The sequence below is a fragment of the Anser anser genome (genome assembly GCF_964211835.1).
Source record: "Anser anser genome assembly, chromosome: 1".
Taxonomy (NCBI): domain Eukaryota; kingdom Metazoa; phylum Chordata; class Aves; order Anseriformes; family Anatidae; genus Anser; species Anser anser.
The window spans coordinates 87,084,182-87,110,539 of NC_139720.1; the positions used below are offsets into that span (position 1 = coordinate 87,084,182).

At 52.0% G+C, this 26,358-nt stretch overlaps 1 protein-coding gene across 9 annotated transcripts in view; it reads right to left on the minus strand.

The window, feature by feature from the left end:
• BCL9 (BCL9 transcription coactivator) overlaps positions 1-26,358 on the minus strand; it is an 83,992-nt gene that overhangs the window by 14,600 nt on the left and 43,034 nt on the right. For 5 of the 9 annotated variants that reach the window (XM_083805982.1, XM_083805981.1, XM_083805985.1 and 2 more), the window contains one exon: positions 80-162. The gene's annotated coding sequence lies outside the window, so the exon portion shown is untranslated. Of the gene's footprint in view, positions 1-79; positions 163-13,842; positions 14,069-14,252; positions 14,397-14,518; positions 14,609-14,675; positions 14,738-26,358 lie in introns of those variants that run through there. The other 4 variants (XM_083805979.1, XM_083805980.1, XM_083805983.1 and 1 more) reach the window with 4 other exon arrangements.

Sequence of the window (26,358 nt, forward strand, 5' to 3'; positions counted from 1 at the left end):
ATCGGTTTCAGAGACAAGAGAGATGGACCCACATCAGTGGAGACATCACAGGCCCTCCCCTTTTCGTCAAGTCGCTTACCGGGACCCCTGGCGTCACGACACAGCAGTACTCATTGCGGAGGCCATGAGGTGCGAACCACTCCTCTCACAAGCAATGATCACCTGAAAAAAAGGAGAGAGGCAGAGCTTCAGCAGCAGGAACACACAGCCCAGCCAGCTGCCGCCCCTCCTTCCTAGCCCCAGGAGCGAGCAGAGAAGTCATAATTTGCTCTGAACCACTGGCAGGAGGGAGCCTCTGCCTAGGCTGGCAAGGTTCAGCAGCAGCAAAAACGCCAGCATCAGGCCGGAACAGTCTGAAGATGTCGGCAGCGCGAGGAGGTGCGGAGGGGAAGTAGCTCAGACCTGCTTTAGCACTCCCACATTTGAGCTTGCTGGATTCCCATGAGCTCATCTGTGCTCCGAGAAGCTGGCACAAAGCTCACACGAGCAACCTCCCCTTCCCTGCGCCCATGCCTCTTCAAAGGCTCGCCTTCCCCTCACTGTGAGCCCAGCAACATCTGCCAAACCCCTGTGCTCCACACACACAACCTCCTCCACAGCCAGACAAGCTATAAATAAAAACATCAAGCGTCAGGTAAAGCCAGGCAATTGCTCAGTCGCATCTAGGGGAAAACCAGGCAGGTTTTGGAAGGAAGACGCGCTCCTTGCTGTTCTATCAGCCCCTACTGCACGTCACTGTGCTACGCTACAGAGAGAAAGGAATCCAACTGCAAACCTTGCTGTGTAAGACATCCTGCAAGCTTGCTCACGAGAGAGCTGCAGCAGTGCGTAGGATCCCTTGGCCTACGGTTGTTCCCTGTAAGGCCAAAATAGTTTGTAGCCCATGAGTGGATCAGCCCCACTTTCAGTAAAGGAGACAACCCTGCATCAAAAACTTACGGTCACATCTTAAGGAAAGACACAGGTACCTGAAAACTTAGCAATATCAGGAAACGCAGACTCTGAGGCACAGCTCAGTGGTAAATCTGAGGTCAGGAGAGAAAGAGCAGCTACCTGCCAGCTTCTTCTACCTCACCCCACTCTGAAAACTGGCGAGGCCGTGAGAGCAGCAAGAGCCCACACAGCACCCGGGCTGTCGGGGCCGGCGCGGTCCCCGAGCACTCAGCTGTTTACACTGCGAGGACAGCCCCACGGTTCAAGTGAGTGCACTCCCAAAGCGCTGCCAGGGGCTTTCCGTGCAGCCTCCGTGCCTGCTGCTGACCAGATGCCTCCAGCAGGGACGCAGGAGCTGCTGTGAGGCTCGATTAGTTACGTGTTGTGAAACCCTCTGCGTATTCTCTTCCCTCCGACATTCTCCAACTGTTATCTCCTGCAGCTTCACCTTAACAGTGGGGCAATACCTCACCATGTAATCCACCTCAACAAAACCAAACTACAAAGCCAGGCCCAAACAATGGAGCTACATTCTCCACCCAATCCAGCCAAATCAAACAATGAAATCATCACCGTGATAGACCGTCCTTATCTAGCCAGGTCACACCTGCAGACAGGAGCTGGAACAAACACCCATCGCAACAAGCTGCTTCAGCCAGCGCAACCTCCCGCAGCGGCACCATCAGCCCTGCACCCAATTACCCAGCTGAAGCTCCTCTCCCCTTTCCCCCACCCCACCCACCGAAACGACACCAGCCGTGCCATGCCGGTGCCAAGCCTGACGCGCCTCTGCCAGGGCAGCGACAAGACCCGCCTGTTCCCTTGGGAGGGCAAACACCAACACCAGCACGCACCGCGGTGGGGAGAACCCATCAGAGGGAACGGTTGGGTTCAACCCGGCAAAGCACCGGAGAAAGACGGCCTTATAAACCATGGGCCAGGACCACGAGAGGGACACCACCAGACACGAGGCACTGCTGTGGTGGCCCAGACGCAGTTATCACAATGCTTTTCCATCTTTACTGCTCCCCACAGTCGTAGCCTGCAGCACGCAAGCAGCTACCCCAGGGCAACTAACAATACACGCTCAGCTGAGCTTAGCTGGTGGCAACTTGCGCACGAGCCATCTTCTATGAACTAGCCACCCTGTTACTGTGATGCAAACAGGTCCAAAAAATAAATAAAAAAGCCCACCCAAGCTAGCTTATTCCCTCTCCGTGCCCTTGCACCGCAGAAGCAGCTCTCGCACTGCTTGGTAGTGATGAGTGGCCGGGTACTTGGAGGCGCGCAGCGTTAGGGCTGCTTCAGCGGGAGCAGCCGTAGTTAGCACTGACTGGCTTCAGCCTTCTCTCCCGCTTTGAGGAGGAGAATGTGGAGAGATGAAATGAAGGCATACCAAGTAGATAAAAGTATCCAACTTATGGCCTTACTGTGACACGAAGCATTAAAGGCAAGAAACCTCTTTCTCGGTGTACAAGAAAGAGCACGCTTCTTTTTTTTTTCCCCACGGCCTTTCTGAGACTGTCAGTCTGTGCCGGACCGAGGGCGGCGAGAGCCCAAAATCAGCAAGGAAAAAGAAAAAAGGCTAGAGATCTGCTGCTACAGACAACACGCGGTGACTCCGAAGGCAAAGCGAGCCGGCACCCTGAATTGGCAGCAGGGTGGGAAGGAGAGGAGAGAGCGGGTGGACTAAGATGCCGAGCAGCAGCTGCAGGAGGGTCGGAGCCCGATGGTGCCGGCAGCAGGAGCTGCGCGAGCTGCCTGCAGCAGGAAGCACATGGGCACCAGTGGGCTCCCCGCGTGAGCAGGGAGGTGGGGGGAGGCGGTGAATCAGCCAACGCGCTCCCTCCATGCGACTGTGCTGGGAAGGGCCCGTCCCATTCCCCCGACCCTCCTTTGACCACTTATGAGGGAGAACGGCTGCACTGGCAGGGGGTGACCCCACTGCACCCGTGGCACCCGCAGAGCGACTGCGGGTGCTCGCCCTGTGCAGAACTGACCAGTTTTGCCTTGCTGCACACCTGTGGCTGAGCAGCACGCGTTACTTTTTAATAAGCAGCTGTTTAACAAGGTGCTTGGTCACACACCTCATCGATAAGAGTGCAACCAGGAAACAAGGAGGACGCAGGAAGTGTTATTCAATGCTTTTATTGAGCAGTCAGAGGCCTTTAAGATCATGTGTAAGCGACTGTGTACGTTGACGTGAGTATTCCAACACCACGCACATCTCCCCGTGACGCTGGAGGAGATGGGGACACGGGGCAACCTTCATTCCCCTGAACCAGTCCCAGTTTCTAGCTACGGCCCCCACTCGGGGCTTGTAACTACACCCTTACATCTGCCCCCTACCTCCTAGCAAAGGCTGTTCTCATCCTTCCCCAGGAAAGCGTAAAGCATGTGCCTGTAACACAGCTCGTGGTGAACCCACCGGCATTCAGAGGGGTTTGTCAAAATGCTGCCTTACCTTCCGCAGGCCAAGCACGTGCTGGACCCAGGAAAGCAACAGCCATCAGCCTAAGGCCATCCAAGCCTTTCCCTTCCAGCCACCATTAGCACTCGTGACCAGGCTGAAAACTAATTCTAGAAAAGATAGGATTATTCTTCAGCCACCCAGGCGGCCACATGCTCACTGGTGCTGCCACAAAGGAGGCAGCAGTGCCTGATGGTACAGACATGGACAGGCTTTAGCTGGTTGTTCAAATACACTTCTGTTGTTCCCCTGCCTGCTCCCCCTGTGCTTTTTCTTTAACACGGGCAGAAAACACACTGGGCACCCGAAGAGCCACCAGGGCTGAAGGCACAGTATCAATACACATCATGCGGACCCAGCACAACGCCGCCTGTCCAAGCAAGTAATCAGGAGGTAGCCAGACTAGCTACTGTCCTGGCTCTTTCCATAGCAGTGTTTGCAAACCTCATCCTCTAATCAAACTACACCATCATTGCTCCAAAGACTTCCAGCTGCCGTGCTCATGTGCTCCTTCTGCCAGAAAGGCAGTGGCTACTTGCTCCTGGGCACCTCTGACGGCACATGGACTGTACTCTGCCCCAAAGCAGCTGCTGATTTGGGGAAACTAGCAAGATCTGTCATTCCCTGGTACGCTGCAAATCCCACTGACTCAACAAATCAATTTCTTGGCATGGGGCTGTGACAGGGGAGGGTCAGGCTGGGTGTTAGGGAAAGGTTCTGCACCCAGAGGGAGGTCGGGCACTGGGACAGGCTCCCCAGGGAACTGGTCACAGCACCGAGCCTGACAGAGTGCAAGAAGGGTTTGGACAGTGCTCTCAGGCACAGGGTTTGATTTTGGGGTGGTTCTGTGTGGAGCCAGGAGTTGGACTCGATGGTCCTTGTGGCTCCCTTCTAACTCAGGAAGTTCAGAATCACTGAGCCAGCTTGCTAATACTAAGCTGACCGGATAGCAACTCACAGCCAGCCACCAATTTCTAGATGGCCCTCACTTACCCTGAAACAGCACAGACTTTGACATGTTTACGTCTTGGCTATAAAAAAGATGGCGTACACTAGGTTCTCACGCTTTCACAAAGCCAAGAAACTCCACCTTATGCATAAGTCAGAGAAGCCTCCACAGCATTACTACTTTGCTGGTAATCTTCTACTGGAAGCAACTCTCAGTCAAAAGAATCCAAAACTTGCCACCTAAATTCCTTTCACTACATGAATGTGGGACACACATGTTCTTCACCAGGCTCACTGCAACTTCCCTAAGAGCCTGATGAAATAACTTTCCTCGTGCACATGGTGTGCATCCACCGCTCCACTAACCTCTGAAACACAGGCAGGTTACTGCCCAGAACTAGCGCCATGCACGGAGAAAGGGGCTGAGCAAAGATAAGCACGCTTAATGTACATGGAAAATTTACGGCACTGACATGGAAAATGCAACCAAGAGACTATGCCATTACAAGGAAAAGAGGTTCCTTTGAGTAGCTCAGATTAATGCAAGAATTTAGGACCACGGGAGGAACATCCTTGAAATTACAAGAACATACCTAACCACCTCCATGCAAACGTGGTGTCTGTGGTCACACAAACCCAACTCCACTGGGCCTGTGTCTGTGTCCACATCCTTCGGGTAAGACAACGTCGATACTCTCCCTCCCACACTTTTCCCCCCTAACTCTGACCACCGCACACATGGACGTTTTCCAAGAACCAGTCTCTCCTGAACTCCATTCAAAACAGGGACAGCCACAGGAAGTCACAGAACCATAGGATGGTTTGGGTTGGAAGGGACCTTAAAGCCCACCCAGTTCCCCCCCCCTGTCATGGGCAGGGACACCTCCCACCAGACCAGGTTGCCCAAGGCCCCATCCAGCCTGGCCTTGAGCACCTCCAGGGATGGGGCATCCACAGCTTCTCTGGGCAAGTCCTACCTTTCCTTCTCCACTCTTAAAAAAGCGCAGTCAAAACAATCACTGACAAAGGACAACGCAGACCCAAGGGCTCAGAGAATAAAGTAGTTTATGACATTCCCAACACAACCGCCCCGTGCCCTCACGCAGTGTGATCTCTACTGACTGTTCTCTTCCCTCCTCCTTCTGACAAGCACAAGGATAACCAACAGCAGCCACGATGTAAAGTCTGTTTAAGTAGTTTCTTGGCTGGAGTATTACAACAATAATTCTAAAATAATCTGTTGCAATAGACATGTTGCCCACTATACTTGTAACCATAATTTTAAAAGTTGTTAGTAACACTTCAAACACTTTATGTCAGGAAGACTACTGTGCTTCCATTAAACTTTATTTTTGGTGCCCTAACAATGCTTCAGTGTGTCATTAATACAAAGAGGATGATCGCCTTTCCTAGACAGTTACTGATTTCATACAACTCTTTCCACAACTCCTTGCACAAATTAGTGGAGGAGACAGACACTTGTGGACACTGATGAACAGATTCAAGTTGTCCACAGACACCTGGAGACCCTTTCAACTTCTCGTCTACTGTGTATAAAACTGAACTACGTGATACACCTGGGACTAGAACAGTCGCCTGGCATATTCTGACACAGTTCCAGAAGCCAGTTTTTGGGGAAATAAAACACAGCAAAAAACCACATACCAACGTCTAAGCTACAACTACCTGCTTCTGTACAGGCTGACCGATTCCTGCTGTTGCTAACACCAATTCAGCTTCGCCAACACGAGGGGCATTTGCAGCTGCAGGTCGGCCAGGCTGCTGTCACGTCGCCGTGTTGTGACATCCCGCTAACATCAGCTCGGCCTCAGCATCCTCCAGCACAGCTCCCTGAGCCAGCTCGGCTCCCCCTACGTTAGGGACACCGGGAGCAGCCGGTGTACTTCACGGCCGGAGTTTTTAGCACTTTCTGCGGAGCGTCACTTACCTTAGCAGCAGCCTGTCTGCTCTAGAGTTCCCACTACTGTAAGCACCGGCAAAGATCAAAAGCTTTTAGCAATCAGGGATTTCTCAAGGAATGTTTTAACATTATTTCCCTAATATATGACAGGCTTCTGCGGCTTTCTACATCGTGTTAGCAGTTAACAGACCTAGCATCAGTCAACATTACGTGCAGGAGTCCAGCGGAGAACGCTAGAGCTTCCGACCAGCTGCCTTCATAGCTTTGCCTCCTGTCAGAATTTCATCTGTTTTTTAGGGAAGCAGGTAGCACGTTCAGGGCCAGAGGCAATCTCCTTTCTCTTACTCCTCTGGGCTTATTTTTTTGAAAATTTAAACAGTGATGTCAGCATGAACAACCACCATAGGTAAAAGAAGCCTGTACAAAGCTTGTCACGGTAGCTCATTCTTCACAAACTAACCTGTGGAGGTGGTGGGGGGAACAAACAGGATGCAATGGATAGGAAGACAAGGCTGAAGAGACACCAGTTTGTTCTTCACTATATAGTAACGCCACGTTGTTTAAGTAGAAGACTTGGGAGGAATAAGGTACCCATCAGTTTAGCATGAGGAAAACTGAAAAAAAGGAGGAAGCACTTTCTCTTTTCCTTTCAGCATCCCCTCGCTAGGCTTCCAGAATGAAAGATATCAAACAGTCCTCAGGCAAAACACCCCAGGCTGCAATCTTGTCAGTTTTCGTGAGCTCAACAGGGCCAGGACGGGTCAGCACCAGACAGACCTCCTCCACGGAAAGCCCGGTGCTACGGCGAGCCCTAACCCCGCAGCACGCTGCAAGGGGGCACCACACACCGTGTCCGTCAGAATTGCTGCAGGCAACCCCACACCTTCCTCGGCCCAGCCCTCGCTGAACAGGCACCCCGCCTCTCTCTCAGCCAAACGAGCAGCTTGTCACGGCTCCCCTAAGCGTCAGCACCCGTGGCACTGCCCGCCGGCGCCACTTCTCACCCAGGATCGTCGCCACCAGCTGCCCCCTGCCCTGCTCCCTCCCGCAGCTCTCTAACACCAGGCTCTCCACCCTGGGAGGTCGGCAGGACAAAACATGAGTCCCTGTGGCAGCAGAGTGAAGAAATGCTACAGCCCCTGCGTGTTGCTTACTGCTGGCTGTGCTCGGCCTCTCGCTTCTGTGCCGCTGTGCCCACAATAGGCGCATTACAGGTAGCACAGCCTTTGGTGACCTGGCGCTGTGCGTCTGCGAGCTGGTTTCCTAGCTGCTAAACGTCGGATCGTCAGCAGAGCAATGACTCTTCTGAGGAGGAAATCACTTCAAAGACCTCTAGCAAGCAAAGACTGTGCGTACACGGCGCTCCAGGATGCTACATGATCATATCAAAGCCACTGGGATGAAAAACTGACATTTGATAAATAACGTGAGGTCACCTAAAAGATCTCACAACATGGCATGGGAAATTCTTATTTTGACAAGAAATTATGCAATTCCGTAATCAGGCCTATTATCTCCTCTACTGCTTTGACGTGATCTTATAAAAGCATCGAGTGCCTGCAACCCCAACTGCTGCAGGATCCTCCCTCATTCTACACAAGACGTACATGTTTAATATTTTTCTCATTAGCCAGGCATGCACAGCAAAGCCTAAAGTACTTCAAGTTATTTACCGCTCTGTATAAACAGAGCGCTGTTTTCAAAGCCTCGTAACTGTCAAATCAAAGCTACCTTTCGCGGGAACATTCAGAAGCGTTTCTTCTGGATGGTGGCTATTTGCCTGACAGTTTCAACTTTCCATCCCCGACTACAAGAAGGTTAAGGGTGGTTTTTCTGAGACAGGAGCGAGTGTCTTCTCACTAACAAGCTGTCAAGCCATTTCGGCCTGAAGTTCTTTACTCCCTTCTCATCCATACACATAAAACGCTGCAGAAAAATTCAATCCCACCAGCGCGAGTTGGGAGAAGAGCTCCTCTGCACGCACCTACGATGATGGCCTCAACTCCCCGCTGCAACAGCTCCAGTTGCAGAAGCCGTGGCCGCTCCACTTTGACAGCTACGGCTTAAATTACACTGCAAATACGCCGCTTCTAATCAATCCTCAAATAGCGTGCCAGATCGGTACGGAGATAAACCACTGCCGTTTCATAGGCGCAGGAGCAGCGCTATCGAGGCACCTGAGGAAGGCGGTTTAGCAAAAACACAGAGAGCACAGCTGAGCAAGCTGGAAAAGGGCCCGCTGCTCGTAGACCCACTGCTATAGCAGTGAGCCGCTAAAACAGAATTGTCCTTCGGGTCTTGCTCTACTCCAAACATACCACAAAGGTGGCAAAAACTGCTTCACGCACCATACGCAAGTAGACATGCGGATTTAAAGCGATTTGTAGAGCATAAGTAACATGACCTGGCCAATAGATCCCAGGCACATTAAGAGCCAGGTTCTCTTCCCAAATTCGCCGCCAGATCCAACCTAACCTGGTTTGAGAAGAGCCCGTGGGCCCCAGCTGCCCGGGCTGAGCAGGTTCCCACACTCTCCCTCCGTTCAGAAGGTGCACACGGAGATGACCAGCCCAGAGGAACTGCTCAAGTGCTCTCAGTGCCCAAATCACAAGCACGCTGACCTGAATACTGAGAGAGGCAAGCTCTCCCCCGATCCTGGATGCAGTTAGACCACTGCATATGTCACGCGCTCTTTTTGCCACAGACTGTACCACTAAGGAGCACTTAAAATCAGCATTGTTTTCAAGGCTACAGCACCCAATTTTCAGTGAACTCTCAGAGGACATCGCTCTGGCACCTCTCAGCCCTGCTTTGTTGAAAGAAATTATGTCACATGTAAAGCATACTTGCCATTCTCCTGCTTCAAAAGCATTTCATTGATTCTGCCAAGCCTTTAGAAACAAGCAAACAAACAAACAACCCACCGTACAGTGCCACTTTTCATCTCCCTTCCCTGTTCCACCAGCTCCTTCTCTGAGGGCAAACAAGGAAAAGCTCACCTCTGCTTTTAAGTCTCCCTGAAAAAAAGGGATCTTGGAGCGTGTTCAGCTACCCCAAAGAGATAACGCTCATTCTTCAGACACAGTAAACTGCAATTTCGTAACAGCCTTTAAAATAAATTCAGCGAGTGTTGTCAGAGTAGATCAAAACCAGATCGCTGAGATCCAACCACCGAGGTGCAGGTAACAACGCACAGAAGCAGGAGTAAAACCCACCAACAGACCCGGGCAGCAGCAGCTCGCTTTGCACCACAGCCACGGTTCAGTATCTCAGACCGGATTTCAGGACAGGTCACCAGGATCGAGGCAGAAGCCCAGGCAGTTTAATGGCACATCCCAAACTCCAGTCCCAGGCAAGTTCACGCGAGACCCTTGCAGAAGACGCGGACACAAGTTACGCCCTCCCTCTCTTTCCCCAACATAGAAGCACATCTGTTAGAGCACAATAAAATCAAGGTTTAGACCACAGGCTTAATACTCCTTCCAAAATTTCTACTATCGCTGATTACGATAATTGGATATTCTTCATATTCCTGCAGACATCTGATCCTTTTTAACTCTTGTTGAATCCTTGCTCCTGATGATTCTCACAGCGTGAGTTTCACTGCTTAATTGCAACCACGCTAAATATTCTGCCATCAGTTTACACTGCATGTTCTGTATCACCAGACGGTCCTGAAGAAGCAGAAACTTTTCCACAGCTCAACAAGCACGTTCCTCTTTTTGCCGCCGCTAAAGCTGCTTAAAGAGGGCTCCTCTTTTTGTGCATCGCACGCATGTTCGGGGATGAGAAACACTGTTGGCAAAAAGGAGAAGGTAAACCGAAGGAGCTGTTCCCAGGCAAGGGAAGCTGTAACAAATAGGTGTAAAAAACATTTAGCAACTTTAGCAGACTCTTAGAGGTACAGCTAGATGAGCACTCCCTTTGGCAGCAACGCCAGCTGAAAAGACTGCTGCTACCAATATTTACTTCCACCCCTGCACCACGCTGTCTGATGTGCCGGTACAACCGCGTGCGTGGCCAAACAGCGAACGAGTTTGGCAAACCCACCCAGGCTAAATATAACCTTTTCTTTTGCCAGGCTACTTATAACCCAGCTCAGTCCCTTGATCCACTGCAGCACGCAGCTGCACAGGCAGCAGCACCAGCACAAAGGGAGGGCTGGTGCAGAGCCCAAAAGGGGATGTGCTGAGGACTGCCTGAAAGCCAGCTCCACCAGAGAAAGGCACACTTGCAGGCATCGCAGCTCCTACAGCTGAGGATACAGCCACAAGATGCAACCCCGTTTCTTCAAAAATACCAGCAACACTCATTTTAAAGTCACCATCGGACCAGTAGACTGGGATCGAGCAGGCAGTAAAACATCACCTTCTGTTTTGCTGTTGTTACAGAGTTAACTGGTGCTCGTAAGATGGCGTGGTCTTAGAGGCAACTCTTCCAAAATCTCCCTGCAGACGGGCTTTTTTGCCCAAGTTTGTCAAGACCACCTGCAAGCCCTGATCACGGGCAGGGTCCCTCTGTTCGGTGCTCGCACAGTCCCTACCACAGCGGAGATCCAGCCCCAAGACAATTAAAGCAGGGACATAAAAACCTGACAGAGGAGTAAAGGTATGGGGAAAGCCATTTCACATGCGGTAGGCGCAGCAGTGCTCAGACAACGTCAGCAGTGAGATCTCCTTCCATTCACAAAACGCTCTCAAAACCCGAGTTAACACCTTCGTTTTGCCAGCAGGAAGACCAGAGGGACTCCAGCAGAGCTTGTAAGCAGGAAATCCTAGCCCATAGCAAATCTCGCTGGGTTAAAGGACTTGATATCTATGTAAACAGACCACAGACCTCACTGAGGCACGGAGATTTCTGTGAAGTCCAAGGCCATGCAAACCAGATAGGAAGATTTTATGAAGGCTGCCTGCCTTGCTCTGAAGAAATGCTGGTAAACTTCTGGAAAGCAGGAGAGATCAAGCCCTGCTGGGTAACACAGCTGACATTTAGGATGTGAATTAGTTTCAATACTCACTTGAGTGTCAATTGCTCCTAGGGATAGAGATAAGGGGGTCAGGTTTTGTTTTTCTTCCACTGAATTTTTAAAGACCAACAGAACTCCTAAGACACACGCACAGCTAGCAAGGCAACATGGTGTGTCAGGAACTCGAGAGGGGAAAAAAAAAAACCTCTAGAAAAAATCCTATAGAAATAGGGATGTAAATTCAACATATTACAGAGCAGCAAGTCTTTGAATCGCCAGGAAATGTGGATCAAAGGTTAGTCCATCCTTATCCCCCTCGAACACAAACTGTTCACAAAAGCCATCGCATATGAATATTTTAGCCGTGTGGCTTATAGTTGCCTTAGTTTCTATATTTGGATATTCAGTGACAAATGTAGTTTCTTTGGCTGTGGGCTAACCCTAACTGAAAACAATCCAAGTGCACGAACTGCAAAGATGAAAACGCAAGATGGGGAGGCAGGGAGAGAGAGAGGGAAGAGTGGGGAAGAAACAGTCCGTGCTCTTTGTATCCATAATATACAGAAGACATCTACAAAGTTTCTGGTTGTATGAACAGACACCTATTTATTTTCTTCCACATTGAAATTCGGGTCTTGCCTCGCTTAGAAGACTGTGTTGACCGATAAACAAATTAACTGATCACAAGAGCCGAAAGCAACACGCCTCCCCAGAAACCACAAAAACCTAAAAAAACAAACAACAAAAAAAAACCACCCTTTACGCACAGCCCTACCCCACAAGGAGATGGTTACAACAGTATTGTCATATTCTCACTACTTCCCTCGCTCCGCAGCGGATCACAGTTTCTCTCAAAACATCTTTATTGCATCTATGAACTGAACAATCTGCCTTGGGAAAAAAAAAACGTATCCTGGGAAGTCAGCAGCAGAACTTTTACCAAACGCTGCCAAAACCAAATACGTCTATGTACACACAAAATACATCCCCAGAAGAATTTCTAACGCTAACCTGACCAAAGACGAGCAACTGAATGGGAGGGGGACTTAGACAAAAACTTGTTTCGTTGTTGTTTTTTTTTTTAGTTGGTTTTGTTCACACTTATTTAACGTCAATGATTGATTAACATTTTGGATAAAGGAGGTCTTTGTTAGTGGTTCAGCATCTCCACCCCTTCAATTAAGGTGTTAAGAGTTCACAACAGTGCAGTGAGATGAAGACCCCAAGACCCCCTCCTCCACAAAATCTGCCCCCCCCCCCGAAAAAAAAAAAAAAAACCACCAAAAAACCCACCTTACTGGGAAAATTCCCAAATCCCAAAACTGTCATCGCTGCTAACTCCAACTTAAAAAAGAAAGCTGCCTTTCTTTTGTTGTTTGAGGAGGAGCCAGCAAGGGAGACAAGGAAAGAATACGAGCCCCTGAGCCATTTTTGTGCTCCGAGTAAGAAAAAAAAGGACACATTCATTGAAAATAATCTGCTTGGAGATCGCTGTTAAAAACCAAACCAAACCCAACCCAACCCTAGAGCCAGCACCCAACCGGTCCGAAATGGCTACAGTACCTCACCAAAGCTACCCCCACGCTTTCCAGCAGCCGGCCGATGGGCCTGCAGTGGGATACGGGCACACGCAGGGTGAAGGCACAACCGCCTGCCAGCCCTTGCTGCCCCTCAGCCCCAGCTCAGCTTCACCAGTCCCACACCGTGACAGCCCCACGAGCAGCATCAGGCGTTAGGGCCCTAGTGGGAAGTGGGAGGGAGGTAAACAGAAAGACAGGACTACAGCTCTTTAGGTATGTTAATTCTCTCCCTCTGTTCCCTGGGATTTTTTTATTTGATTTCGTGTAGTGCATTGCCTAGCTTCCCAATACTTGTTTTTGTAATACGTTGAGCAATCGCTGACTGAATATTAACCTCCAACAAAACAGGAAAAAAAAATGCTTCGCTTTTTTTTTTCCCCCCCTTTTTAAAGCTCGATACATTTAAGGATGCTTCACGGCTCCTATGATGCCTGTGTGGGCTTTTCATGGAGAAATCCAGGACGGAATACTTACGAGGAAAACAAAAACGTTACTGGAACCCCTCAAAACTGGAAGAGCTGTCTCCCCCGCCTCCTCCAACTCTGTTTTGACAGGAGAGCGACAGTCACCCGCAGCAAGGCTGAGCGAGACAAGCCTGGCTCGGCACAGCCTTCTGTTCTTCTCTGCCCCGAGCCGGTGAGGTGAGAAACTGCCCCAGCCAAGGGGAAGCTGCTGCTTTCCACGGCAAGTGCTGCAGGAGCTGATGCTCCTCTCGAGGACAAGGGTCTCGGTCACCTCTAGGCCAATCTCAGACCCCAAGCGAGGTCTAGCACCTTCCCTCTCACAACAGCGGGCTTTGAGACGCTCCACAACCAGCTCCCCACTGTTGCTCATTATTTCATACTTTGTTACCTCGCTGCCTGCCAGTTTCCCGACTGATTCCTCATTCTGTTTACTATTAAACCTCTAACCGCGTAACCATCCCACCTCAGTGCTTTATGCCCAAATAACAACCCACGACTGCATCTGAGCCCGCCGTGTCCCGTGTCGGGCTTTGTCCGCCCTCCCAGGGGACCTCCCGTACCCCAATTTCTGGTCGCCAGAGGCCTCGTCGCCCCGTCCCCTCCATCGCGGCGGCTCTGGGGACGGGCAGCCGGAGAAGCGGGGCTCTCTCCCCTCCCCGTGCGGAAGCCGAGCCTCGCAGCTTCCGTGCGCCCACCTGTCCCGGCGCACCCCGAGGGGCCGTGCTCAGCGGCGCCGCCCCCCCGTCCCGCAGCCCCTCGGGGCAGCCGAGGACAGGGGCTCCCCGTGCCCCCCCGAGCCGCCCCCCGTGCCCGTGCCGCAACAAAGCCCCCTGCCCCCCTCAGCCCCGGCTCAAACTTTCGGCGGGCGGCGGTTGAGGAGGGGACGGGGACGGGGGGGGGGGGGGGCGACCGTTGGGCGGTCGGTTGGGGGGTGGGGGGGTGCCGCCGCGCGCCGCCTCCCCTCACTCACCGGGGGCCGCGGGCGGGCTCAGCGGCGGGCGGGAGGGGGCGGCGCGCCGTGTCCCCCCGCCGCCGCCGGGTCCTTCCCCCGCCCGCAGACGCACACAGGCTCCATTGTCCGCCGGCGCCTCCCCCCCGCCCGCCGCGCGCGTGGTACCGCCCACCGCAGCCCCCCCCCGCTCCCCCCTCCCTCCCCGTTCTCCCCCCCCCCTCGCTCCCGCCCTCCCCCCCCAGCTCCCGGCCCGCTCCCGCCGCGCCCCGCCCCGGCAGTGGTACCGGCCCCGGCTCGCTCCGCCGGCGGGACCGCCTCTCGCTCCCCGCGCCGGGCAGTGGGCTCGCCCGGCCCCGCGCCCCGCCCCTCCCCACACAGAGGGCGGGCGCTGCCGTACACCCCCCCCCCCCCCCCCCTCAACCTGCCCCCCCCGCCGCCTACGCAGTGGTAGCGGCCGGGCTCTTAAAGAGACAGGCCCGCCTCCGCCGGCGCCCCCCGCAGCCGCAGGGGAGGCGCTCGACAAGCCACGCCCATTCGGTAGGCCACGCCCCCTCCCTTATGACCACGCCCCCTACGGGGAGGCCACGCCCCCGCCGGCCGCGCGCGTGCACCTCGCGCTCCCCTGAGGCGCCGCGCGGGGCCCGCCCCGTAACGGCCCCAACGGCCCGGGCGCGAGCCCCCTGACAGGGCGCCGCTCCGCGGGGCTCCCCTCAGCCGCCCGGCCCAGCCTCGCTGCGCCCCCTCACGCCGCCCCAGCCCCCTGGTGCCTGCTGGAGGGGAAATCTGTCTCCCCAGCAGAGGCTGGGATTTCTCTGAGGAGCCCGAAGAAGCCGGGCGCCCATCTCCCCTCTCCTGGAGGCGCCTTTGTAAACCCCGGCCCGCGCTCCAGCCCCAAGGAGCCCCAGCGCACACGTCCATAGGAGGTGTTAGCTACGAGGTGTTAGCGGCTGCCGCCCTTGCCCTCCTCCCTCCTCTGGCCCCGCACTTCGCCGTCTCGTCCCCGACGAAGACAAGGGAGCCCAAGCGGCCCCCAGCTCCCACACGCTGCGGTTCCTCCAGCTCCCCTCCCATCCCCCAGCCCCATCCCCCTGCACTTCAAGCAGTTATAAATGACTGTGCAACTCAGCAGGCAGCGGTCTCAAATAACCACGCCGAGCCTCTCCCCTCCAACGGCTTTATGTCTCTTCCTTCCTCTCTTCAGGGCTCCGGGTAGCGACCGGCAAGGTGCCGTGCTGCTCTCGCAGGACTTCAGCTGCCGCTTCGCACGCCGCCTTTGGGGATTTGCCACAGCAAACTGCCACGAGCAGCGAATTCCCAAGGCGAGGCTTCTCAGCCCAGAAATCCCTGGCGCTGTCCTCCAAGGGCTTTACCACGGGAACTGACAACAAGAGGCTCCCCAGTGATCCGAGCTGCGGTGACAGGCTGTAAGGCAGGTAGGTCGAGCTCCGGCCTAGCGGGAGAGCATCCCCCCGCCACAGGGCCTTGCCCTCCCTTGGCCACACTTGTAAGAGCAGCCCTGGCAAGGCAGCTGGCCTGGCTCTCCGCAGCGCTCCAAGAACATCTTGGAAACATTACGGCTCTCACCGCGCTGCGTGCGCTCTCCTCGCAGCTCCCTGGCTGCAGCAGGGACAGAAGAGCAGCCTTTTGATTCAGAAGCGGGGTCCTCTTCCGTCGGGGCGAAGCAAGCCTAAGGAAAGCGGCTACGGGAGCTCCACTTGTGCAGAACCGATCAGACGAGATAGGCCAGCCAGCAAAATGCATTTGCATTACACTTGCTGTAGATGGTTCAGAGCACGGCACACCCCAGTCGCTGCTTTTATGCTCTGTAAGGGCCGGGCCCTGCAAACACCGATTTTTACATGTGTAAGTAGAGTCCCACTGAAACACAATGGAGCTACTCATGCAAATAACATTACGAGTGTAGGGCTGTGGCTCCATTTCACCACTCCATCTGCAGCAGACTTGGAGGATCCTGCTGCTCTCTCTCACAGTTACCACCTCTCACTTGTGCCGGTTAAACTATTTATGGAGCCACAGCCACAGGTGAGCTGTTTAAAAGACCCAACTTTCCTTTAAAAGCCATGCATACTAACGAGAACAACCCCTGAACACCAGACCAGCTCTGATGCAGATCTCATCCCCACAAGTGGCTGAACAGGCACAACTGGAGGAGGTGGAAACATCTGAGGAAGAGGAACTTTTGAAGACGGGACTGAAGGCAGGCGAAATGGCGACACGGAGCCTTAGCGTGTGAAGGCTGCAGGCATGACTCTTCTGAAGTTAGACCCTGCCCCTGACCACCCGCGCTCTGCAGCTGAGCCTGTTCTCTTAACTGCACAGTTGTTCCACGTGAAAGAAGTTTCACCTCCAGTGAAACACCAGATCGCACCTTTTCAGTCACTGGTGCTTAAAAACATTCCCTCAAGAAAGTCTGCCACCATTACGAAGGATCTGCCAACAGTTATTGCTTCCAGGACCAGGAACACACACTCCTGCTTACAAATAAGGAACGCGGTTTCCATGTGCATCCGTAGCCAGCACGCTGCTGCTTCTGCAGTCAAAGGATCCCTCGCTATTAGCTTTGACACGGCACATTTGGGCCAAGCAAAGTATTCCCTACATTTTTTTCAGTTTATGGGCTATTTTATCTCCAGCAACTCCGGGCTGAAATTGCATCACATATTTCCTGTCTTCTGAGGCAAGATTTCCCTCTTTCAGCGTGATCATAACCTTCCAGCAGGGAAGCTCCACCAACTCCTTCAGAGCTTTGCTCTCTATTCCGCCCTCGACTTCTGTGTCCACGTACACCTGTGCAAAGTGGGTGTAAAACGCTCGCACTGCTGGAAGTGAAGAACACACATCATTAGGAGGATGTGTTGCTTTGTTTGTTTGCTTTAGGTTTTTTTTTCTTCTTTTTTCCCCTCCTTTTGCTCTGGTGTAAATGATCAGAGGAGCCACAGGACCACAGGAAGATCAGGCTCTGTGAAATCTTTTTCTTATGAGCTTTGAGTTTTACATGGCTGCGTGCTCTAATGAGCCTTCTCGAAAGGAAACAACCCGCTCTGCGAGGAACCCAGGTGACGGCAGTTCTCCTCCTGCCACAATCTCTCTGCATGGGCTCAGGGGAGCTGCCTTCATGAATCCTGCTGCAGGACAAAGCCTGAGTCTGGACGGCGTGAAAGAGATGGCAACGGACCACAGGGAAGGGCAGCTTAACGTCCGCTGTTACTTGGAAAAACCTCTTCTTTCTGAAAGCATTTATCTATTATAAATCATTCCTAAAAGATGAGGAAATCAGGATTAGGAGGAGGGGGAGAGATTGTTGTGGCTTTGTTTCTAGTTCCGTTTCTTTTGGCATCAGACTAGAACCTAGTTTGGCTAGCCGCGAGCCTAGCCACTTTTGCTGAACCTCAGACCTGCAAACGCCAAAGCAGCAGCTCTGCTGGGTTCGGGCAAGCGGTCCCTCTGCTCCCGGACTTGCGTGGGACTGCACAAGCTCACAGAGAAGGGAAAGGAGTACATACCCATAATGATCTCCATATATATGCGTACACACACGCACACCCCAGTGCTGGCATAAGGCCACCTGTAGCTCCCCGTCGCGGATCACCACAGCCTCGATGGCCACAGAGGGCACAGAGCATTGCTGCGAGGGAGGCTGGCTGCACAGCATCACCCTACAGCAACAGGCAAATGCAGCGTGGCAATCAGGACCTTGCCCTCGCTTCTCCTAGCTACACTGCAAAGAGAGAAACATTTAATCTCAGGTTTTCCTATTCACTCATCGATCTCCAAACAACCTGAGCCTTAATCAGGTTTGGGATGGAGCGTGGAAATGGGCCTGTGGTTAAAATACGTGCCAGAAGAACCTCGGGATCTCCAGACTTCTAGCGGATCTGCCCCCCTTCGAGACATTATCCCACATCAGAACCGTAATGCGATGAACAAATCCCATGCATTATAACAGTCCAACTGCAGGAAGCTCTTGCCCTATTTAGAGTCATCTCCAAAGTCAATAAGCAGGTGTGAGGCAAATGCTAGGCAGCAATACGGATAAATGCTCAGTTTTGTCTCCTGTGATAAAAAAAAAAGAATTAAAAAAAAAGGAGAGAGGAGATTGAATCAGAAGGGGAATCAGGTAAACAGAATCTGGGGAAACATATGCTCATAAAACACATGAAAAATACAAATTCATACAAAACAGAGGTGGCAAATTTTGGCGTACAGGAGATCCCAAAACCAATGTTCGCCCAGGAACACCGGTCCTAGTACACTGCTCCTCTGTTTTACACGGAGCTGCTAATACACACCAAGTGCTGTGGCGCAGCCAGGAGAATTTGGCTGTGGAAGTGCCTGACCCCTGAGCATTTCAAGACTCTCAGCAGAAACTTTACACTCCCTTTGTATGTGTACGTGTACACGTGTGTGTATGTGTACGACTGTCTTTGACTGCAATGAGAAAAGGCACCGCAGCCTCCTGCTCCCATTCAGCCACCTGGCGAGCCCAGTCCAAGACAGCAAGCCACAGCTCTGCTGCACGGGGACACACGCTGCGCTTCCGTGGTGTAAACCCCACCAAACAAAACGTTATCCCCAGAGGAGTATTTCTGAGAAAGCCATGAGCAGCTGAAGAAAGCACCTCTCAGAGGCATCCTTCTCACAGGAGGAATGGAAGAAAGCTGAGCCTGCCCGCAGGCAGACAGAAACCACCTGTGACCAGCAGGCACAACACCGGCCCTTTTGGCATGAGAGGCTCCTCGTGCCTCCCCGTGCATCCGGCGCTGCTCGGGGTGCCCGCCTGCTGTACCACAGGGCGGCAGCGCACAGATGTTTGGGGGTAACATTCGGCTCACGACTCTCCTGCAAGGCTACAAGAAGATAAAAATAACTTCAGCATGATTTCCCCTCTAGATTGCACATGAAGAAGAAACCAAGCCCCCACTGTACTGCAGACTGGCCCATTAGAGCGAATGGTTAAATTCCTGCTCTGAAAAAGTAGGCGTTGTTGTCTGTTTTGTGAGGCAGAAATCAATATTCCCGCCTCCTCTCCTTCTGTTATTTCACCTTGAGATACTCACAGTCGGGTAGATGAGATCTGAATCTTACTCCCCGTTACTGCAACTTTTCTCTCCCCAGCACTTCACGGGGTCACCGATGTTGTTGGCATCCTAACCTACCTGTAATTTACCGCTCAACTCCCTAAACTGAACGCCACCAGGGCCTGAAGTAGCGACTGATTTTCCTTCCAAATCACACCATGGCGGCTATTTCTAACTGTTTATCTACACCCTCTATCTCAGTCATTTTGCTCCCTGCGTGCTCCAATAACAACCCTCTCTCTGCCGCCGCCTCTTTCTTCCCTGGGCCCCTATAATTCACCCCCTGGCGCTAGCCTCTTCCACGCCACGGGCCTCTCACACAAACCTTGTTTTATTGTGAAATGCTCCTTCTGCTCCCTGCCCGCCTCTAGGCTAACCGTGGGGGGCAGCTTGGTAAAGGGGGGAGCGAGGTGAGAAGGACCTGAGCGAGCCAAGTACAGCCAAAGCACACCTGAAGAAACACTGGCTGGGCAGAGACCCCCCCGGGTGAGATAAGTGGCGCCACGCAGGAGCAGCTGCTCCTCGAGCAGGTTTCCCTTCGGCTCTTCAGATTCTGGGGCCGGGACTGGTTCCCGCAGACCAGGTAGCAATACTGCCAGGCTGCCTGGGCTGTTCCGACGAGTCCTCTTGGATGCAGCTCTGTCTACTATCATGCCTGCCTCTGTCACCTAAGGATTAGACAACTGCAATATGCTCTACTTGGCACCATGCTTTAAACCCATTCATAAACTGAAGGCAACGCTGAATTCAGCACTGGGAGATAAGCCGTGTCTCTCACCCACGGTCCTTCTCACATTTGTGCTCCATTTTTACGCCAGCTGACCGCTGCTTTCCAGAGAGATTTTAACATGTTCCTGATGACCTCTAGTGCCTTGCGAACCAGGAGCCTTACCACCTGAGAAATCACCTCTCGCATTTCTTAGAAGCAGCAGAAAAGGCACTGGCTATTCTGCCTAGAGTTTCAGGAATCACCTCCCCAGGTGTTTGACCACCCTTTTGCATCCCATCCTAGCACCCCGGAGACGCGTAAGTTTGCAGAGGTACCTAGGAGAGCGGAGTTGAGGGTTGTTCAGTCTCTAATTTGCCATTGTTTGCTGGTGACAGTCTGATGAAATAGCTCGAGTTATAATGAAGACAGTTTTCATTATCTGTCATTTAAAAATGTCAAGGGAGCTCCGACTGAATGGATAGGTGCTACCTGTTGTTTCAAATAGCTTGTGATGAAGGAAATACATTTCAAAAGCGCTAGTCACTGATTTACAGGTGCTGTACAAAGATTACATAAAACAGTGAGATCCCTCCAAAGAAAACAATCAGATTTCCCCCTTGCTCTTTAGACATTGGTTTATTATCAGAGCGTGGTGCTGACTTTCCTCTGCAGCAATCACCGGAGGCTTTTCAGACCTGCAAGACCCTAGACGACAGAGGACTACACCGACACACACAGGTGCCGTCTTTACGAGGGGGCACTCGAGAGTTTTGGCTCAGCTACATACATGCCTCATTCTTGCTCTGCATTTTTACTTGTGCACATTTACGGTGCAAACTCCGGACTGCTTTAGCAGCAGATGTCATGACTGGACATACTTCTGTCCAAACATTTTGCTAGTCCCTCTCTGCAGAAGGTGTTGGCCTCTCACAGCTGAACTGCAAGAACAGGCTGTGTGAATGTTCCTAGTCCATCTGAGCACAAAATCTGCCAGCTTATTTTAAATTTTATCTGTTTATTTGCTGGTAAGAATACATCTGCTTACAATACCTGCCTTGCAGATCCTGAGAGACACCTAGCACATGGTGTTTCTTTTCCATCTATATCCTGACGTCTCTGAGCGTCCATTTAGCATGTGAGCTGGTGCTGCACGGGGGACCTGCCTAGGTAACGCAGCTCTTACGGGACCCGCTGTGCCTAAGCGTGCTTGCAGCACGGGCTGTACCTACACACAGCCCATACCTCCTGCCTGTCCTTTCTGTCAGGCAACAGCAAAACGAACACCAGAAGTCCAGCCAGCAACAGGCAACGCGGTATCGTGATACTCTGGCTACGCTGTCATAAAGAACCCCTTGCATTTTTGGCAATTGCTGTTCTTGAGTATCCAGCATGAATCTCTTGTGAACATTTAAATGCTGAAGCAGAGGTACTTTCAGCTTAAGAAAGAGACAACAAAGACTGCTGCTGCTTTGTGCAGTTAGCACAAACACAGCCTGCCCAGGTCCCATGCAAGCCAACTAGTCTGTGCAAGTCCAGGTCACCGTTTCCCCCACGTGCAGACTGCAGCACCCTCCACGGCGTCCAAGCTCTTGGTGATGTACTCAATGCTCAAAACTAAGAATTGATGGTGATGAGGAAGGAGAGAAAGACAGAGTCTTTGGAAGGTGGGCTCTGCAAGTCACAGATGTGGGAAGAAATAAGAGCTGTTCTGAGACCCGATCATTTCTGCATCTTGTTTCCATTAGGACAATGCTTCCCAGCCACTCGCCTGAGCCACCCTTGCAAAGCATCTCCCAAAGAAAAACGTTTATATTCGTGGCAACATGCTCCAAAAAAAACACATCCCCAGTTGCCTACTGCCGTAAGCAAGCGTAACTCCAACAACTGCAATAAAGCTGCCCTTTCTGCGGCCCTAAGGCTCTAGCACCACAGTAACGAAGCCAAATACCGTTGTGATAAGACGGCCAATCCACCAGAAGATGGCTGAACCCGCGTCGCAGGCTGCCTACAATAGATCTCCTTCCTGTGGAGCCCCCTGCCCTCTCCAGCCCCACACCCCGCTCTCAGGGCCGCAAGGACGAGCTGCGGCAATAAAACGCAGGTACCAGAGCCTAACGACCCTACAGCTCCAGCTGCTTGCCACTCCGGTTTCTTCGCTATCCCGGCGCACGGCTTGTTTTCCCTGTCTATCTGAAATGCCCTGACAAGCACTGCTCACTCCGAGCTTGAGGCGATTGCTGGACCTGTTGGGGGATCCCTCGGCACACCCCGAAAGCAGCCCCACAGCTTGGAGTACCTCCTGGATTGAGAAGGATGCAGTGCCGGCTGGTAGCTCAGGACTGAGGAGAGGAGAGCAGCAAATGGTCCTTCAGCTTCAGAAGTGGTCCCTTGAGGCTGGCAGCAAGGAGCCTCAGCTCAGTAGTATAGTCTGGGGAAAGCACTGCACACAGATCCAGTGGGTAATGTTGAAAACCCATCGGCAAAGGAAATGTTTTAAAACAGAGGAGGAAAATCTACTTGAAATCAATACTGTGAAGGTCTCTAAAAGGAAACACTGGGAAAAAAAAAAAAAAGGACGCATTTGCCACATATAAATCTTTAATGCTATCTTGTACTTCTAACAAAGCCTTAAAAGAAAAAAAAAGCAAATAAGAAAAAAAAAAACAGGGACTGTAATGCACCTGATAGAGCAATCATCCTCACATGGCAAAATATGATTTTCACACCTGGTAAATGAAATGACTCCGCTGCGTCCCAAGGCCAGGGTTAGGGGCTAAGGTGAGCTGTTAATGGAAGGTTAGAGCCCACATAACACATAATGGCTCTTCAGGGAGCACCTTTCAGATGCTCTTTTCATGTACGGCAGCGCACAGTGATCAGAAGGCACTGCCGGCACACACTGAAGTCATTGTCACTGACAGTGGTTCTCGCTGTGCAGTAGCCAGCTGATAGCTTGGCTTAAGACAGCCGGCTTACACGCCAGCACTCAGGCTCGGGTAAGTCTGCTCTCTTGTAAGAGCAGTCCCAGATTCTTTCATCTCCCTCCTGGCATGCCTCCTGCAGCATGCCAGGGTTAACCAGCCGCTCTCGCCTCACAGGCGAGGAGCGAAGCCATTGAACTGAGACAACAAACTTCTCAGCCACGTACAGCCAGAGCCTCCGAGCCATTAAAAGAAAAGCATGCCGTGAAAATCAAGGAAAATGCTGATCACAGGCCACGCTGGTAGGTACTCGGTGGCATTCAGAGCCTGCCCTGCATCAGCAGGCAAGACTGCTAGATCCATGCTGCACAATTTGCCAGTCACTCGGGGACGAGAGAGAGCTGAAGCCTCAGAGGTACCGATACGTGCAACAACAAAACCCGAGTGGAATCGGCCAGGGGAAGAGGCAAGGAGAAACACAGCGAACGCTCCAGCGCCGAGCAAAACATGTGGCTTTACAATGTGCTTGAAAATATCTGGCTCCATAAATTAGCCTGCGATTCCCAGCTCTTTAACCCTCGGCTCCCGCTGATTTCTGTGGATGAAGGAGATGTTTGGCACTCCCAAGATCAGAGGCCGGATCGAATGCTTTTCAAGAAGTACACAGATGCGCGTGTTCCTAGGGAAGGACGAGCTAGAGTGAAGCCTTCAAATGAGCACAAGGAGAACCTCCTGCCCACAGACAGGAAAGTGGTAACCTCCTTCACTTCCTTTGTGGCTTTAACCTAAACCACAACTCCTCCCTTTGGGTTAGGAGTCTCCTCCACTCATTCAGATGTTTGTCAGCTTGCCTCTGCCTAATACCCAGCATCTGTCACTGCCACATAGGAAAAAGAAGCTCTCATCTTTTTTCCCCTCTGTCCCAAACCCCTTCTGCAGTCTCCTTCTGAAACAAGAATGGCTTCGATGCTTGGCAAAGCAAATCTAAACCTTCAGCTCTTCAGGCACAAGTGCAAAGCTCACCAATTCCAACATGAGGGAGTCAGGGGAGAGGAGACACTGGCACGCAGGCTACACCAACATTTGGCAAAGCTGGCAGCGAGGAAACTTCAAATCATTGTTCCATACCTAATCAGGGAGGGGAAAAATAGTTTCCCAGCCTATACCCAGAACCTATGACCAAATGAATGAAGGCAAGATTTTACTTCATCATCTTGAAACACCGTACTTCAAATTTTGGCACTTTTTGTAGTAATTTACTTAGATAGAAACAAATGATCACTGGTCAGGACAAAAGGGTAGCATTTAGACTTTTCAAACATCAGGGCATTTTGACCATTTCACAACTTTTCCCCCCTCCCTTTTTCCCACCCCCCCAAGATGGGACACTAGACTGGAATCAACTTTTCCCGAAAATAGCAACAGTTTTGGCAAATCAGCAATTTTCTAAGAAAAATGTATCACTGGAGAAAAATCTTAACAAAACCTAGTCCTGTTATTTCCTCCCAGCACTGCGCAAGAATATGCCTCCACGGTGTAATTCAGCCTGAAGTTTCATAGCAACTCTGATTCAGACATATTGCTCACGCAGATATTAGGCTATGCCTTTGACATCATGAGAGCAATGCAAAACAGCACGTATACAACGTGGCCAAGCAATGCTGCTATGGAAACCCTGGCTTTTGAATTCCTGTATATGGGGTGTCTCGATTCGTATCCCTAATATCGCCTTAATGGAATTTGGTGTATTCGATTTCCTCGCCCTAGTCACCTCCCCCCTTCGGGAAGGGGGACGTCTCTGCAGGTGAAGCAGAAGGGGATGATGCCCTCACCACGTTCCTGGCTCTGCCGCACGCACCAGCTCAGCAAGCCCCAACCAGCCAAGGAACCGATTTGTGCCTCAGTTTCTGCAGCTGGGAGATGGAAGTCACTGGCAAAGAGCTGCTCGTAGGTCTGCTTTTGGCTACGACTCTAATATGCTTCGAGCTCCTTTGTGACAGCCAGAAGATGCACGCAACGCGATTCTTGCTTGTTACTTTCCGTAGGCGAGGAGCCACTGTCCTCTGCAGACCTGTGCCGCTGATCTCTCGGTAGTGAAGAACCGACTCAGGAAGTACAGTCGCCCACTCAGGCAGCGAGGAGATAAGTAATAAAGCGGTGCACTTGCCAAGTTCTAAGGAGGTGGTTTCTTAAAAAGACACGGGAAGCTTTCATGCCTCGAAGCTGACTAATTTCAGAAAGTTCCCGTTTCGCTCTCTTTTTCTTCAACTTCTTGCAGAAGTGCGCGGATCTGCTCCTCTGAAGCGCTTCCCGAGAGGAAGGGCCAGGCTGGCTGGACTGAAAGCACTCCTGCTGGAGAAAAGGGGGCGCCTTGCCTCCTGCCCCCTCATCAACAAGGTGCTCCCTCCTGGTGCCCTTCTGCTCCGGGCCGAGCACCCGAGCAGAGCGCGCGGCCTCGTCGGCACGGTGCAGCAGCCGAATAAACTCACCCGCGCGAGCCAGCGATCACAACTGCAGATTAAGTTCCTTGCATTTGTCTGATTGTGTAATTGCCGGGCTGCACATTCAAATGAGTATTTGTTTTACTGTGTGATATACAGATAGAGCGTATGCACTGGAGGCCAAATTCACCCCTGTTGTAATTTCCCCAACTCCGGCAGCAATTACTCAAAGGATTAATTTGGCCCACAGTGTTTTCTAGTATATGTGATTCATCATTTCTTTCCTATAACAAAGAATAATACACTGCTTCAATCAGCGGTGATGTCCTGGCCTCCTTGAGGCTGCTGGACTCCCTGTTTAATCAGACATAAAACAAATCACTTGTAGAGGCAGAGGCGTATGAGCATGCTTTAATTACAATATTGTAACACCAATTAGAGATCTATCTAATCGAGGACTCAGTATTTCCTACTCGGGTATTACTCCCATGTTGGGATAATTACTGCTAATTAAGCTTGGAACTAATTAGGCCAAATGATCTCATTTATACCAACATAGATGACTTCGAGGAGTTCACACACACACACAAAATCCAAGGGTGATTTTATCATTCCCGGACTCACCAACACCTTTGCCTTTGAGACGGACTGTCCCTCCCCAGCAGAAAGCCCTGCCGAAATGCAAGTCGCAGAGCTCTGGTGACCTCGGACCCTTCCCACGGTGGAGAAATGCTCTCTGAAGGCGTTTCTGTTGACAGGCCCGAGTCACCTTGTGCTCTAACAGACACTGAGAATGAACAGAGCCGTGTGTCACTGTGGTCCAGTTCATTCAAAACCTACAGACTGCTCTCCCCGTGTCCTGGCCGCCTTCTCAGCACACCTCTACTGCGTAGGGTAAGGAGGTTTGCTGCGGGGCCCAGCGCAGCACTAAGACTCAGAGTAACTAAACAAACC